We start from the raw sequence: 14,529 nt of genomic DNA on the forward strand, positions 1-14,529 counted from the left end.
ATGATGTGGTCTGTCACTCACTTTGTATTAATCTTATACCAAAACTGAAAAAGATGGGTTTTCTCATAATACAAATTAATGGCATATATAATGAAAATTTAGTTTTTAAAACAGCTTTTGGAATTCTTTGTCTCTCTCTCTGTGTCACTCTCTCGATGTATGTGTGTATGTGTGTGTGTGTGTGTGTGTGTGTGTGTATTTTTTTTTTTCTTTGCAGCCTGCAGTCTGGCCATTCCACAGGCTGGAAAGTGTAACCTCTGGCAGAAGCCAAGAACAGGCACTTCCTGGAATTATAATTTTGTTTTGTTTCTTGAGACCAAGTATCGCTCTGTTGCCTAGGCTGGAGTGCAGTGGTGCCAGTCTCAGCTCACTGCAGCCTCCACTTCCCAGGTTCAAGGGATTCTCCTGCCTCAGCCTCCCGGGTAGCTGGGATTACAGGCACGTGCCACCACACCCAACTAATTATATTTTTAGTAGAGACAGGGTTTCACCATGTTGGCCAAGCTGGTCTCGAACTCCTAACCTCAGGTGATCCACTCACCTCAGCCTCCCAAAGTGCTGGGATTACAGGTGTGAGCCAACATGCCCGGCCTATAATTTTTTATTTGTATAAATTTACGGGCTACAAGTGCCATTTTGTTACATGCATAGATTGTATTTTTTTAAGAAGTAGCATTACCTGATTATTTGTACATAACTTTTTTTTTCTTTATCTTGTCACCTAAAGAAGAGTATCAATTGGGTGTATGCTGCTACTCAACTAGGAAACAAATTATTAACTCACATAGAATTAACTTTCATTCAAACTATTCAGGTTATTCCTGATTATAGGTTATTTCTTTCTCAATAGGATATATAATCTCTCTAGAATCTTTCACCATAAAAACTTCAGTATAAAACTAAATGTAGCCGGGCGCGGTGGCTCAAGCCTGTAATCCCAGCAGTTTGGGAGGCCGAGACGGGCGGATCACGAGGTCAGGAGATCGAGACCATCCTGGCTAACATGGTGAAACCCCGTCTCTACTAAAAAATACAAAAAACTAGCCGGGCGAGGTGGCGGGCGCCTGTAGTCCCAGCTGCTTGGGAGGCTGAGGCAGAAGAATGGCGTAAACCCAGGAGGCGGAGCTTGCAGTGAGCTGAGACCCGGCCACTGCACTCCAGCCTGGGCAGCAGAGCGAGACTCTGTCTCAAAAAAAAAAAAAAAAAAAAAACAAAATGTAATATGATACTTACTAAAAGCTCCTTAAACCCAGTCATGATTAATAATTAGTACAGAAGTTTTTCACATAAAACTGTCCTACATGTCCTTTTCATGTTTTCCTGTTTAATATCTTAGTAATTTACTCAGCTACATAACTACTTTAAATATCTTCCAACATTTAAATATTAGTTTTCCAGAAGGCATTTAACTTGTCCTGTAAAACAGAAAGGGTGATAAATTTATTAATGAATATCTCACAAGGATGTGCTAGGCACTTTACATATGAAGGCATATGTCCTCATTTTTTGGGTAATTCCTCTAGCTTGTTTCCATTGTAACTTGCACTCAGTTATGCATCTAACATGGCTAAAATCCAGGTTGCTCTGACTTTGGAGCACAGGATTCTTCTATGATATGTTTTTAAAAACCCATATGAACTTAACTTGTCTTACTACCCTGCTTGTTTTTTCAGAAGGTAAACAAGATTAATGATTAAACCAGATTAATGATTAATTTCATGTGTATAATGAAATAGTATGTAACTGGTTACATAAAGATGTTTGAGTTAATTTTGACAGATGTGTATATATTCCCACAAATACAATGAGCCTATCTAAGACTGACATGCTCAGAATCATGTTAGTCAATGCAGAGATCTAGTTTTTCATTTTACAAAGTCCAAAGGAGTACGTGACTCCCCAAAGTCAATACCACTTAATAACTAGCTTACAAAATATCAAGAGGGAGGGATTACTTTGGGATCCCCATTTATATATCTTTCTAGGTTTTCCATTAGAAGTTAAACTAGAAGATTTGTGAATATACACGTGGTATACCATCATCACTTACAGGGAGATTGTGTTCTAACAGCCCAGGGAAGGGATATTCATTTTCGTTAGGATGGGGAGAAACCTGACTGAAATGGAGAAGTTAAATTCCATTATCAGAAGCTGGGGTTTGCAGCCTCCAAGCTAGGAAGAAACAGAACTCTGGTGCCAATTTACTCACGTATTTTCGTTTTCTTAGCAAAGCTCAAGTCTCTCTTTACAGCCCTCAGATCTCACTTTCAAAACATTTTCTCTCCTTCTGCCCTAATTACATGTAACACAAAACTCAGATTCTCATTCCTCACAATAGAAATATTAGGGAGGTGTTCAGTTTTAGAAATTCAAGAAAAGAGTATGAACCCTACATTTAGAAAAGAAACTAAAATTTCCTTTTAAATCTCAGATTCAATTTTTAGAAGTTAGTCTTTGTACTCCTACACTATTATAATACTTTTTCCCACTCCCAAACAATACATTCACAAGAACTGTAAGCATCCAAATGCCACTATCTCCATATGTAAAGTTATAATTTAGGGAAACAAAGATTATGATGATGTCAACTCTGAATATTTAAAAGCATGAACATGACTCATTTCATTATGACTGACTTTAAAAGTTTAATCATTGTCTTTTAATATGTATTCATCTTGGATGGCAAAATTTTTAATTTTCTAATCAAGTACCTGAAATGTATATTATTATACATCTTTAAAGTGCCTATTTACTTTCAATATATGTAAAACATTATACAATGACTGATATATTTAATAAATATTATTTCAAATATATCACATATTCACATATTCAGAGTATCACATATTCAGAGTATCATGGGTTCAGTATCTCTTCAAGACTCCTAATGATTACAATCATGCCAGAACCATATTTGGTCTATTAGATATTTTTCAAACATTTTCCAGTCAACATTTCACTATATTAGATTTCTCTTTTCCACAGATACATCTTGTTTTTAAATTACAAATTCAGAGAATACTCTCTCAATGAGTAAGTACATATCCTTACATCCTGGGTAGTTGTGAATATCAATGTAAGCATCATATTTGTAATTTACCATCTCTGGTTCTTTCTTTCCAGGCAATTAGATGATAAATGTGCTTTAAAATTCTCTTTCATCACATCATGTTAAAACTTACCTATCAAATGTTCCTGTTATGCCTATCTTTTTTCAGGAAAAATATTGACTGCATTCTCTAGTAATTTATTCAGCTTTTAGCAATCTATTTTTATGGATTTCTAAAACCTTGAATTTGGCCAGTGTAGTGGCTCACACCTGTAATCATAGTACTTTGGGATGCTGTGAAGGGAGGATCACTTCACGCTAGGAACTAGAGACCAGCCAGAGCAACAGAACAGCACCCTATCTCTATAAAAAAATTTAAAAATTAGCCGGGTGTAGTGGCATGCACCTGTAGGCCCAGCTACTCAAAAGGCTGAGGCAGGAGTATTGCCTGAACCCAGGAGTTCGAGGCTGCAGTGAGCCATGATCACACCACTGCAGTCCAGGCTGGGCAACAGAGCAAGATCCTGTCTCAAAAAACTAAAATAAAACCTTGAATTCACTCTAAGCATATATTACAGACTCAAAGATTTTGTAATCCTGTGGCTACTATGTCAAAGAATTTTAACTCTTCCTAAGACAACTACAGTACTAAAATTTTTATTCTGTATGTCAAATTTATATGATGAAAATTAGCTTTATTGGATTTCAGGGGTTTTTCCAGTTCATTTTACCTTTCTAAAATAGTATATTTCCATTTCATTTTCTTGATTGTTTTACTTAACTGTACTGAGCCTCCTTCTCTTTATAAATGGTTCACCCACACATGTACACACACTGTAACTGGAAAAACCACCACTAATCCTACAGTTTCTTGTGTTCTTCCAGCTTTTTTATTCTTCACAGAAATTTTTTAACTACACAGTGCTTCACTTCCTTATCAACTCATCTTAATCCCTTTCCAATTCAACTTTACTCTGCCAAACCACTCAATCATTGTAGTATCAAGTCTTCAATGACCACTTCCTCATTGAACCCAAAGATTTCAATTTTCATGCTACTCTGGTGCATCAGACACTAGTGATCAGACACTAGTGATCAAGCATCCCATGTCACTAAAGCCAAAGACAAAAACATTTCATTGTGCTTTCAATGACAACTCGTACACTATTCTTTATCAGATACACAAACTCATCAAATCTTATGCTTCAATTTTACTTGGACAGCTTCCAATCTCCAGCCTACTCTCTCAACCTCTTCATATGTCTGTTACATGAAGGCATCTCCAGTTGTGCTACACAAGCATGGAAACTTATTGTACTAAAGCCAGTACTCATCTCCTTTCCCAACTAGAAAATTTGGTCCCACATTACCTCCCTGCACATAATACACATTAAATGTTGAACATACTTAGTACAGGAAAAAAACAAACAGGTTTATGATACTCACATCAATTTATAAGCTTTTGGAGAAAACAGACGGTATTTTCACAATATATACAAAATGTGTTGGTGCCTTTTAATATTAAATTTTACCCTTTGTTTTACTAAAACAATATATATATAATATTTTTTTAAAAGTATAAGCAATCTTGGCTAGGTGTGGTGGCTCACGCCTGTAATCCCAGCACTTTGGGAGACCAAGGCGGGTGGCTCACCTGAGGTCAGGAGTTCGAGACCAGCCTGACCAATATGGTGAAACCCCATCTCTACTAAAAATATAAAAAAATTAGCCAGGCATGGTGGCAGGCACCTGAAGTCCCAGCTACTTAGGAGGCTAAGTCAGGATAATGGTTTGAACCCAGGAGGAAGAGGCTGCAGTGAGCCAAGATCACGCCACTGCATTCCAGCCTGGGCAACAGAGTGGGATTCGTATCTCAAAAAAAAAAAAAAAAAGTGTAAGCAATCTTTAATTGGAAGGCCATTAGGCTAAGATGGGTTCCTATGTAAGCAAACTGAAGCCCAATGTAAATAGTAAAACAAAACTTAATCTTTGCTTTTTATTTTTTAATTATCAACTGACTATAGTTTCATATTTATGGGGTACAAAGTGATGATTTGTGAATACAATGTGGAATAATTAAATCAATCTAATTAACATATCCATCACCGCAAATATTTATTTTTTGTAGTGAAAACTTTTGAAATTTACTCTTAGCAAGTATAAAGTGTACATTATTAGTCACTATACTCACCATACTGTGCAACATATCTCAAAGAAAAAAATTCCTCCCCTTTGACTTTCATCTCCCCATTCCCCTATGCCTTCCCCCTACCCCGGTAACCACTGTTCTACTCTCTGTTTCTTTTAGTTCAAGAATTTTAGATTAAATATATAAGTAAGCACATAACGGTGTTTATCTGCCTGTACTTGGCTTATTTCATTTTGCTTAAAGTTCTCCAATCCATCCATGTTGTCACAAATGACAAAATTTATTTCATTTTTAAGGCTGAATAGTACTCCACAGAGTATGTATGCCACACATTTCTTTATCCATTCATCTGTCAAAGGACACTTAGGTTGATTCCATGTCTTGGCTATCGTGATTAATGCTGCAATGAACATGGGAATGCAGATATCTCTTCAACATATTGATTTCCAATCTTTTAGGTAAATACCCAGAAGATGGATTGCTGGATCATATGGTAATTCTATTTTTAGGTTTTTGAGGAACCTCCATTGTTTTCCATAATGGCTGTACTAATTTACACTGCCATTAACAGTGTACAAAGTTTCCCCTTTCTCCATATCCTCACCAACACTTATCTTTCATCTGTTTGATAACAGTCATTCTGACACGTATTGGGGTGACATCTCATTGTGGTTTTAATTCGCATTTCCCTGATGATTAGTAATGTTGAGCATCTTTTCATGTATCTGTTGGCCATTTGTATGTCTTCTTTTGAGAAATGTCTATACAGGTTCCTTGCCTGTATATTAATTGGATTATTTGTATTCTTTCTATAGAGTTATTTGAGTTCCTTTTTTATTCTGAATTTTAACCCCTTATCATATGTATGGCTTGCAAATATTTCCTCCCAATCCATAGGATGTCACAACTTAATTTTAATCAGAAACCAACAACTATTCTCTAATGAGCAACTTTCTGCCAGATTGTACCCAAATAAGACAAACAAGTAGCTATGACAATCAAGTAATTTTTTTTTTCAGACAGGGTCTTGCTCTGTTGCCCAGGCTGGAGTACAGTGGCACAATCACAGCTCACTGCAGCCTCAACCTCCTAGGCTCAAGCAATCCTCCCACCTCAGCCTCCCAAGTAGCTGGGACTACTGGCATGTGCCACCATGCCTGGCTAATTTTTGCATTCTTTGTAGAGATGGAGTTTCACCATGTTGCCCAGGCTGGTCTTGAACTCCCGATCTCAAGTGATCCGCCTACCTCAGCTTCCCAAAATGCTGGGATTACAGGTGTAAGCCACCATGCCCAGTCCAATCAAGTAATTTCTTCACTTCCATATTCAGACTGCAAAGGTCTGCTGCTTACACTATTAAAACAGAGCTCCCTGAATTTCTTCTAGTTTTGGGTGTTGCCTCATTCATTAATCCTTTAACACAAAAATAAATTCTGTCTTCAGACAAAATTCATTTTGTCTAAAGTTTTTCTTTTAACAAAGTCAAAACGAAGTTACCAAGGAAGCCCTGAAGCCTTTTGTGATAAAGCTTAAAAGGTTACGTGATAGTAAAAGGTTACATGCTGAAAGATTCTCAACTAAAAAGTCTTATCATAAGTCAAGAGCCAGTTTCTTACATATTCTTGTTTCTAATCTCTTTTCCTCTTTCCAATACATGCTCTACTCTGCACTCATAATTACTTTCCTAAAATATGGAACTAAGGTCAGTAATCAAAAATCCCTTCCTACTGCATATAAAATAAATTCAAATCCTTTAATCTGGCATTCAACTATTTACAATCTGGTCAATCTGGTGGTGTCAGTGTATTTGTCAAATTTCACTTCCCACTGATGTACTCCCCTGCCCCTCGCACTCCAATCACACCACCCTCCTCATTCCTTAAGACCTAGCTCAAATGAGAGAACTAATGATAGGTGGCAAGCAATGACTATGCACTGAGACCACCAAAATAACTAAGATAGTCCCCAGCTATCAAGAATCATATTTGGTGGAGAAACAAACAAGGCTGGGCACAGTGGCTCACGCCTGTAATCCCAGCACTTTGGGAGGCCAAGGGGGGCGGATCACAAGGTCAGGAGATTGAGACCATCCTTGCTATCACGGTGAAACCCCGTCTCTACTAAAAATACAAAAAATTAGCCGGGCATGGTAGCGGGTGCCTGTAGTCCCAGCTACTCGGGAGACTGAGGCAGGAGAATGGCGTGAACCCGGGAGGCGGAGCTTGCAATGAGCCAAGATCGCACCACTGCACTCCAGCCTGGGCGACAAAGCGAGACTCTCCATCTCAAAAAAACAAACAAACAAACAAACAAATCTATGTTATTTAATATAAAAGATGTGATATAAAATAAAAGCAGAGGGATGGGTATGGTGCTCGTGCCTGTAATATCAGCAATTTGGGAGGCCAAAGCAAGGGAATCACTTGAAGTCAGTAGTTTGAGACCAGCCTGGGCAATACAGTGAGACCACGTCTCCACAAAAATGTAAAAATTAGCTGGGCATAGTGGCACATGTCTGCAGTCCTAGCTACTCTGGAGAATGAAGCAGAAGGATCTCTTGAGCCCAGAAGTTCAAGGCTGCAGTGAGCTATCATAATGCCCCTGCATTTCAGCCTGAGCAACACTGTTGCGGGAAGTCAGGGACCCGGAACGGAGGGACCCGCTGAAGCCATGGCAGAAGAACATAATTGTGAAGATTTCATGGACATTTATTAGTTCCCCAAATTAATACTTTTATAATTTCTTATGCCTGCCTTTACTGCAATCTCTGAACATAAATTGTGAAAATTTCAAGGACACTTATCACTTCCCCAATCAATACCCTTGTGATTTCCTATGCCTGTCTTTAATCTCTTAATCCTATCATCTTCGTAAGCTGAGGAGGATGTATATCACCTCGGGACCCTGTGACGATTGTATTAACTGCACAAATTGTTTATATAGCATGTGTGTTTGAACAATACGAAATCTGGGCACCTTGAAAAAAGAACAGGGTAACAGCAATATTCAGGGAACAAAGGAGATAACTTCGAACTCTGACTGCAAGTGAACCGGGCGAAAAAGAGCCATATTTCTCTTCTTTCAAAAGCAGATAGGAGAAATATCGCTGAATTCTTTTTCTCAGCAAGGAACATCCCTGAGAAAAAGGATGTGTCCCTGAGGGGAGGCCTCTAAAATGGCTACTTTGGGGATGGCTGTCTTTTAAGATCGTAGACAAAGGGATGAAATAAGCCCCGGTCTCCTGTAGCATTCCCAGGCTTACTAGGACAAGGAAATTCCCACCTAATAAATTTTGGTCAGATTGGTTGTCTGGTAACAAACCTTGTCTNTCTTAATCCTATCATCTTCGTAAGCTGAGGAGGATGTATATCACCTCGGGACCCTGTGACGATTGTATTAACTGCACAAATTGTTTATATAGCATGTGTGTTTGAACAATACGAAATCTGGGCACCTTGAAAAAAGAACAGGGTAACAGCAATATTCAGGGAACAAAGGAGATAACTTCGAACTCTGACTGCAAGTGAACCGGGCGAAAAGAGCCATATTTCTCTTCTTTCAAAAGCAGATAGGAGAAATATCGCTGAATTCTTTTCTCAGCAAGGAACATCCCTGAGAAAAGGATGTGTCCCTGAGGGGAGGCCTCTAAAATGGCTACTTTGGGGATGGCTGTCTTTTAAGATCGTAGACAAAGGGATGAAATAAGCCCCGGTCTCCTGTAGCATTCCCAGGCTTACTAGGACAAGGAAATTCCCACCTAATAAATTTTGGTCAGATTGGTTGTCTGGTAACAAACCTTGTCTCCTAATAAGATGTTATCAATGACAATGCATGACCAAAACTTCATTAGCAATTTTAATCTCGCCCCATCCTGTGGTCCTGTGATCTTGCCCTGCCTCCATTTGCTTGTGATATTTTATTACCTTGTGAAGTATGTGATCTCTGTGACCCACACCCTATTCGTACACTCCCTTCCCTTTTGAAAATAGCTAATAAAAACTTGCTGGTTTTACATCTCAGAGAGCATCACGGAACCTGCCGACATGTGATGTCTCCCCCAGACACCCAGCTTTAAAATTTCTCTCTTTTGTACTCTTTCCCTTTATTTCTCAGACCAGCCAACACTTAGGGAAATAGAAAAGAACCCATGTTGAATATCGGAGGTGGGGTTCCCCGCCTGGGCAATATAGTGAGACCACATCTCTACAAAAATGTAAAAATTAGCTGGGCATACTGGCACATGTCTGCAGTCCTAGCTACTCTGGAGGATGAAGCAGAAGGATCTCTTGAGTCCAGAAGTTCAAGGCTGCAGTGAGATATCATAATGCCCCTGCACTTCAGCCTGAGCAACACAGCAATACTCTGTCTCTAAAACTAATAACAAATAAATAAAATACAAGCAGAATACAGAAAGACAAATTACCAGTTCAAAGTAGCAGAATCAGAGAAAGCTTCACAGGAAAAAACAAAAAGGTGTTCATGTGTCAGAGAATAATGGTTAACACTTATGTAGCACTAACTATATGCTAGAATCTGTATCAAGTGCTTTATGTATATTAACTCATTTAATCCTTATTTTCTATGATGATGAAAATGAGAGACAAAGAATTTAAGTTAAACAAACGTAGTATCATTTATTGAACCTTTTCAAAATGCTAGGCACTATGCTAAGCACTGAATAGGAACAAAATGAAATTAAGGCCTACAATTTTAAAAAGAACAAAAAAGGCAGCCAGGCACAGTGGTTCACACCTGTAATCCCACACTTTGGGAGGCCTGAGGGGGCAGATCACTTGAGCCCAGGAGTTGCAGACCAGCTTGGGCAACACGGCAAAACCTTATCTCTAACAAAAAATACAAAAAAAATTAGCCAAGCATAGTGGTGCACACCTGCAGTCCCAGCTACTGAGGCGGCTGAGGTGAGAGGATCACTTTAGCCCAGGAGGCTGAGACTGCAACGAGCCAAAATCATGCCACTGCACTCTAGCCTAGGCAACAAAGTGAGACTCTGTCTCCAAAAGAAAAAAAGTGAGAGATGGTAGTTACCTCATTTTGTAACTCCATTGGTAGGGCTTAACCCCATAGAGATTGTTTTCTTTTTTTTTTTTTAGAGAGGGAGTTTCACTCTCGTTACCCAGGCTGGAGTAGTGCAATGGCACCATCTCGGCTCACCGCAGCATCCACCTCTCAGGTTCAAGCAATTCTCCTGCCTCAGCCTCCAGAGTAGCTGGGATTACAGGCATGTGCCACCACGCCTGGCTAATTTTCTATTTTTAGTAGAGACAAGGTTTCTCCAAGTTGGTCAGGCTGGTCTCGAACTCCCAACCTCAGGTGATTTGCCTACCTCAGCCTCCCAAAGTGCTGGGATTACAGGCATGAGCCACCACGCCTGGCTGAGATTCTTTTCTAAAATAGGACAAAATAAAACAGGACTTTTTAAAACAGGATTTAAAAGATTCACCTAATCACCTATATCCTACAGCCATAATTTTCTTTTTAAACAACAGTATGCTTTGCCCAATTTTCTCAACAACATTGATTTATTCAGCAAATACTGGCTGGTTGCCATGGCTCACATCTGTAATCCCAACACTCTGGGAAACCAAGAATTCAAAAAATAAAATAATTAGCTAGGCAGGCTGGTGCACACCTGTAGTCCCAGCTACTGAGAAGGCTGAGGTGATGGGAGGATTGCTTGAGCCCCAGAGGTTGAGGTGGCAGTGAGCAGTGATCACGCAACTGCACTCCAGCCGGGTGACAAAGCGAGACACTGCCTCAAAAAAAAAAAAAATGGATTACTCACTCTATGCAAGACAAACTAAGCACATACATTTTCCTCCACTTCCTAACAAAATCCCACTGAAATGCATTCATTCATTCTGGAAGAGAAAGCAGGTGGGATCATATTGAGGTTTAAGCCAGTGCAGAGAAAACTGCAGTCCAGAACAAACACACATGCATACATGAGAAGGCTATAGCAATGCAGAAGACATTCTTGCCAGCAGAGCCTGGAGATGTACCAATCTTAGAAACAGAAGCAGAAGAACGATGTAGGACTAAAATCAGAATTATTATAAGATTTATATGAAACAGCAAGTCAAACTTTTTAACACAGCCCTTTACACATAAAAAGCCTGGCAGTAACAGTATTTGTGTCTGGCTAAAACCACATCTGTTTTGTTGTTGTTGCTCTTTTTAATTTAACAGTCTACCCTGGAAGCATTTGAGTATCCTCATGTTCCATAACAAAGCATCCTTATTTGGGTACAGGGTAGAAGGAGAGGAGGAAAGAGGTAATTCGTTTCTTGCACTTCTCTCAAGGACCCTAAAGTGAGACCCAACAGCTAGCATCCTGCTCACTTACAAAAGAGCTCAATAATTTTTTTTTTTTTTTTTGAGATGAAGTTTCACTCTTGTCACCCAGGCTGGAGTGCAATGGTGCAATCTTGGCTCACTGCAACCTCCGTCTCCCAGGTTTAAGTGATTCTCCTGCACCAACCTCTTGAGTAGCTGGAATTGCAGGAGCCTGCCAGGACTTCTGGCTAATTTTTGTATTTTCAGAGAGACAGGGTTTCACCATGTTGGCCATGCTGGTCTCGACCTCCCGACCTCAGGTAATCTCCCAAAGTGCTGGGATTACAGGTGTGAGCCACTATGCCAGGCCAAGTTTTTTTTTTTTTTTTTAAGGAAAATCTCAACAGAAAAGGATGAAAATAAACAATTGACCTGAAAGAAGTAGAGCTATTTCCAGGAATGGGGGATAAATATTTAAAAGTCATAAGTGTTATCCTCAAAGAAATTCACGTCATGAGAACAATGCATCCATTAAAAATCAGTAACTAGAAACTGTGGGGGGAAAACCACTGAAAAGAAAGTGAAAAAAACTGAAAGTCAAGGAAATGGTCCTCTTGGATTGATCCTTCATATTATATATTTTTTCTTTTTATATTTTTCCCTCTGTATTTGGAAGAATCTATCTAAATGTATGTGGAAGAATGTATCTAAATTCTGAATAGAATAGAGAAAATGTAAGAACATAATTAAAGAAATAATTGAAGAAAATTTTCCAGAAGTGAAAAATAGGACTCATAGAGTGCCAAGAAGGATGAATGAAAAAAGATTCACCACCTAGAAACACTCTGATAAAGTATCACAGAACCAACGATAAAGAAAACAGTCTAATAAAATCTTCCAGAGAAAAAAGTATGATACCTGCAAAAGAAAGAGACGGCATTAGACTTGTTATCAGATACACTAGACACTAAAAAGCAACAAAATGTCTTCCAAGTTTTGAAGAAAACAAAATGATTGTGGACTAAGTCTATTCCCAAGCTATCATGAAATGAGCAGGAAAGGTAAAGGCATTTTCAGACATATGAAGCCTGTGGAAATTAAATTACCTGTTTAATCCTTTCTGAAAGAATTGCTTAGTTTTACCCCCAACAAGGTGGGAAAAAAATCTGTGACAAATGAGGACATGGAATACATAAAGCAGTAGACCTAACCCAGGCATGATACAAAGAAATCTCAGAAAACAGGTATGCAACTGACTTGGAAAGCAACTAGTCTAAATTACACGTGTGAGAGCTGGAAAGATAGCTTCAGGAGCAAAATGAATTTATTTTAGCAAATATAGTGCCATTATTAGGAAGCTAATAGGATACCTTAATTGGCAGAGGTAGAATTACATTTTTTCTCTGCAGATGCAATCATACTTACTGGTTTTATAGTGAATGATGACTGCATAATTATAATATGGTAAATAGTTGAGAGGTTTTCAATATTTAAGAATCAACCTATAAATAAAGCATAGAAGACTTGTATTGATTGATGTCTTATGGCTCCTTAAAATGTATAAAACCGCCGGGCGCGGTGGCTCAAGCCTGTAATCCCAGCACTTTGGGAGGCCGAGACGGGCGGATCACGAGGTCAGGAGACCGAGACCATCCTGGCTAACACGGTGAAACCCCGTCTCTACTAAAATACAAAACTAGCCGGGCGAGGTGGCGGGCGCCTGTAGTCCCAACTACTCGGGAGGCTGAGGCGGGAGAATGGCGTAAACCCGGGAGGCGGAGCTTGCAGTGAGCTGAGATCCGGCCACTGCACTCCAGTCCGGGCGACAGAGCGAGACTCCGCCTCAAAAAAAAAAAAAAAAAAAATGTATAAAACCCAAGTGTAGCCCGACCACTTTGGGCACATGCTGTCAGGACCTCCTGAGGCTGTGTCAATGACATGTCCTTAACCTTGGCAAAATAAACTTCTAAATTGGTTGAGACTTGTCTCAGCTACTTTTTTGTTTTCACCCTCTATTACCTTCCTGAGGCTGCTGTAATAAATTACCACAAACTGAGCAGCTTAGACAACATAAATTGATTCTCTCACAATTCTAGAAACTGGAGGTCAGAAATCAAGACATCAGCAGGGCTATTCTCTCTCTGAAAGCTCTAGGGAAGGATTCTTCCTTGCCTCTTCCTAGCTTGTGGTGATTACTGGCAATCTTTAGCGTTCCTTGGCTTACAGACACATGCTCCAATCTCTGCCTCCTCCTTCATGGCATGGCATTCTCCTTGTGTCTCCATCTGAATTCAAATTTCCCACTTCTTATAAAGCTACCAGTCATTGGATTAGGGCCTCCTTCGATTCAGTATGACCTCATCCTTACTTGAATTACATTTGCAAAGACCCTATCCCAAGTAAGTTCACACTCACAGGTTCTAGGGGATAGAACTTAAACATATCTTTTTGGGGAACACAATTCAACCCACAACACCCCCTATAATCAATTTTCCACACAGCAGCCAGAATGATCTTCACAAATGTACATCGGGTCCTGTCCACTCTCCTGCCTACAGAGCTGTGTCTCCCTGGCCTCTTTCTGCTTCTCAAACTTCTACCACTTTCCTCTTACACTCCAGCCACAGCGGCCTTCCTTCTATCACTCCAACACATCAAGCTCATTCCTGCCTCAGGGCCTCTGCCTGGAAATCTGTCTGGCTCCCTTCTCATCATTCAAGTCACAGCTTAGATGTCACTTCCTCACAGAAGTCTCCTCTGCCCTACGTACTAAAAGCAACACATCCCACGGGTATTCTCTTTCACATAACCCTAGTTTCTTCGCAGCACTTACCAATACCAGAAATTATTTTACTTAAGTCCCCTCTTACTTGAATATCAGCTGTATTGAACACAGATTCAATCACTATAGTTCTAAATGCTAAAACAGGACGTCACAGAAAGTTTTCATTTTTATTTAGTCAAGTACATCTCTTTTCCTTCATGACTTAAGACTAGTGCTTAGCACAGAATAAATACTAAAAAAAAAAAAAAAAAA

The 14,529-nt window shown here is 39.4% G+C and overlaps 1 protein-coding gene across 6 annotated transcripts in view; it reads right to left on the reverse strand.

Moving 5' to 3' along the window:
* LOC108519782 (probable G-protein coupled receptor 75) overlaps positions 1–14,529 on the reverse strand; it is a 211,715-nt gene that overhangs the window by 111,578 nt on the left and 85,608 nt on the right. The window lies entirely within an intron of this gene.

The sequence above is a fragment of the Rhinopithecus bieti genome, unplaced genomic scaffold (genome assembly GCF_001698545.2).
Source record: "Rhinopithecus bieti isolate Rb0 unplaced genomic scaffold, ASM169854v2 scaffold_47995, whole genome shotgun sequence".
Taxonomy (NCBI): domain Eukaryota; kingdom Metazoa; phylum Chordata; class Mammalia; order Primates; family Cercopithecidae; genus Rhinopithecus; species Rhinopithecus bieti.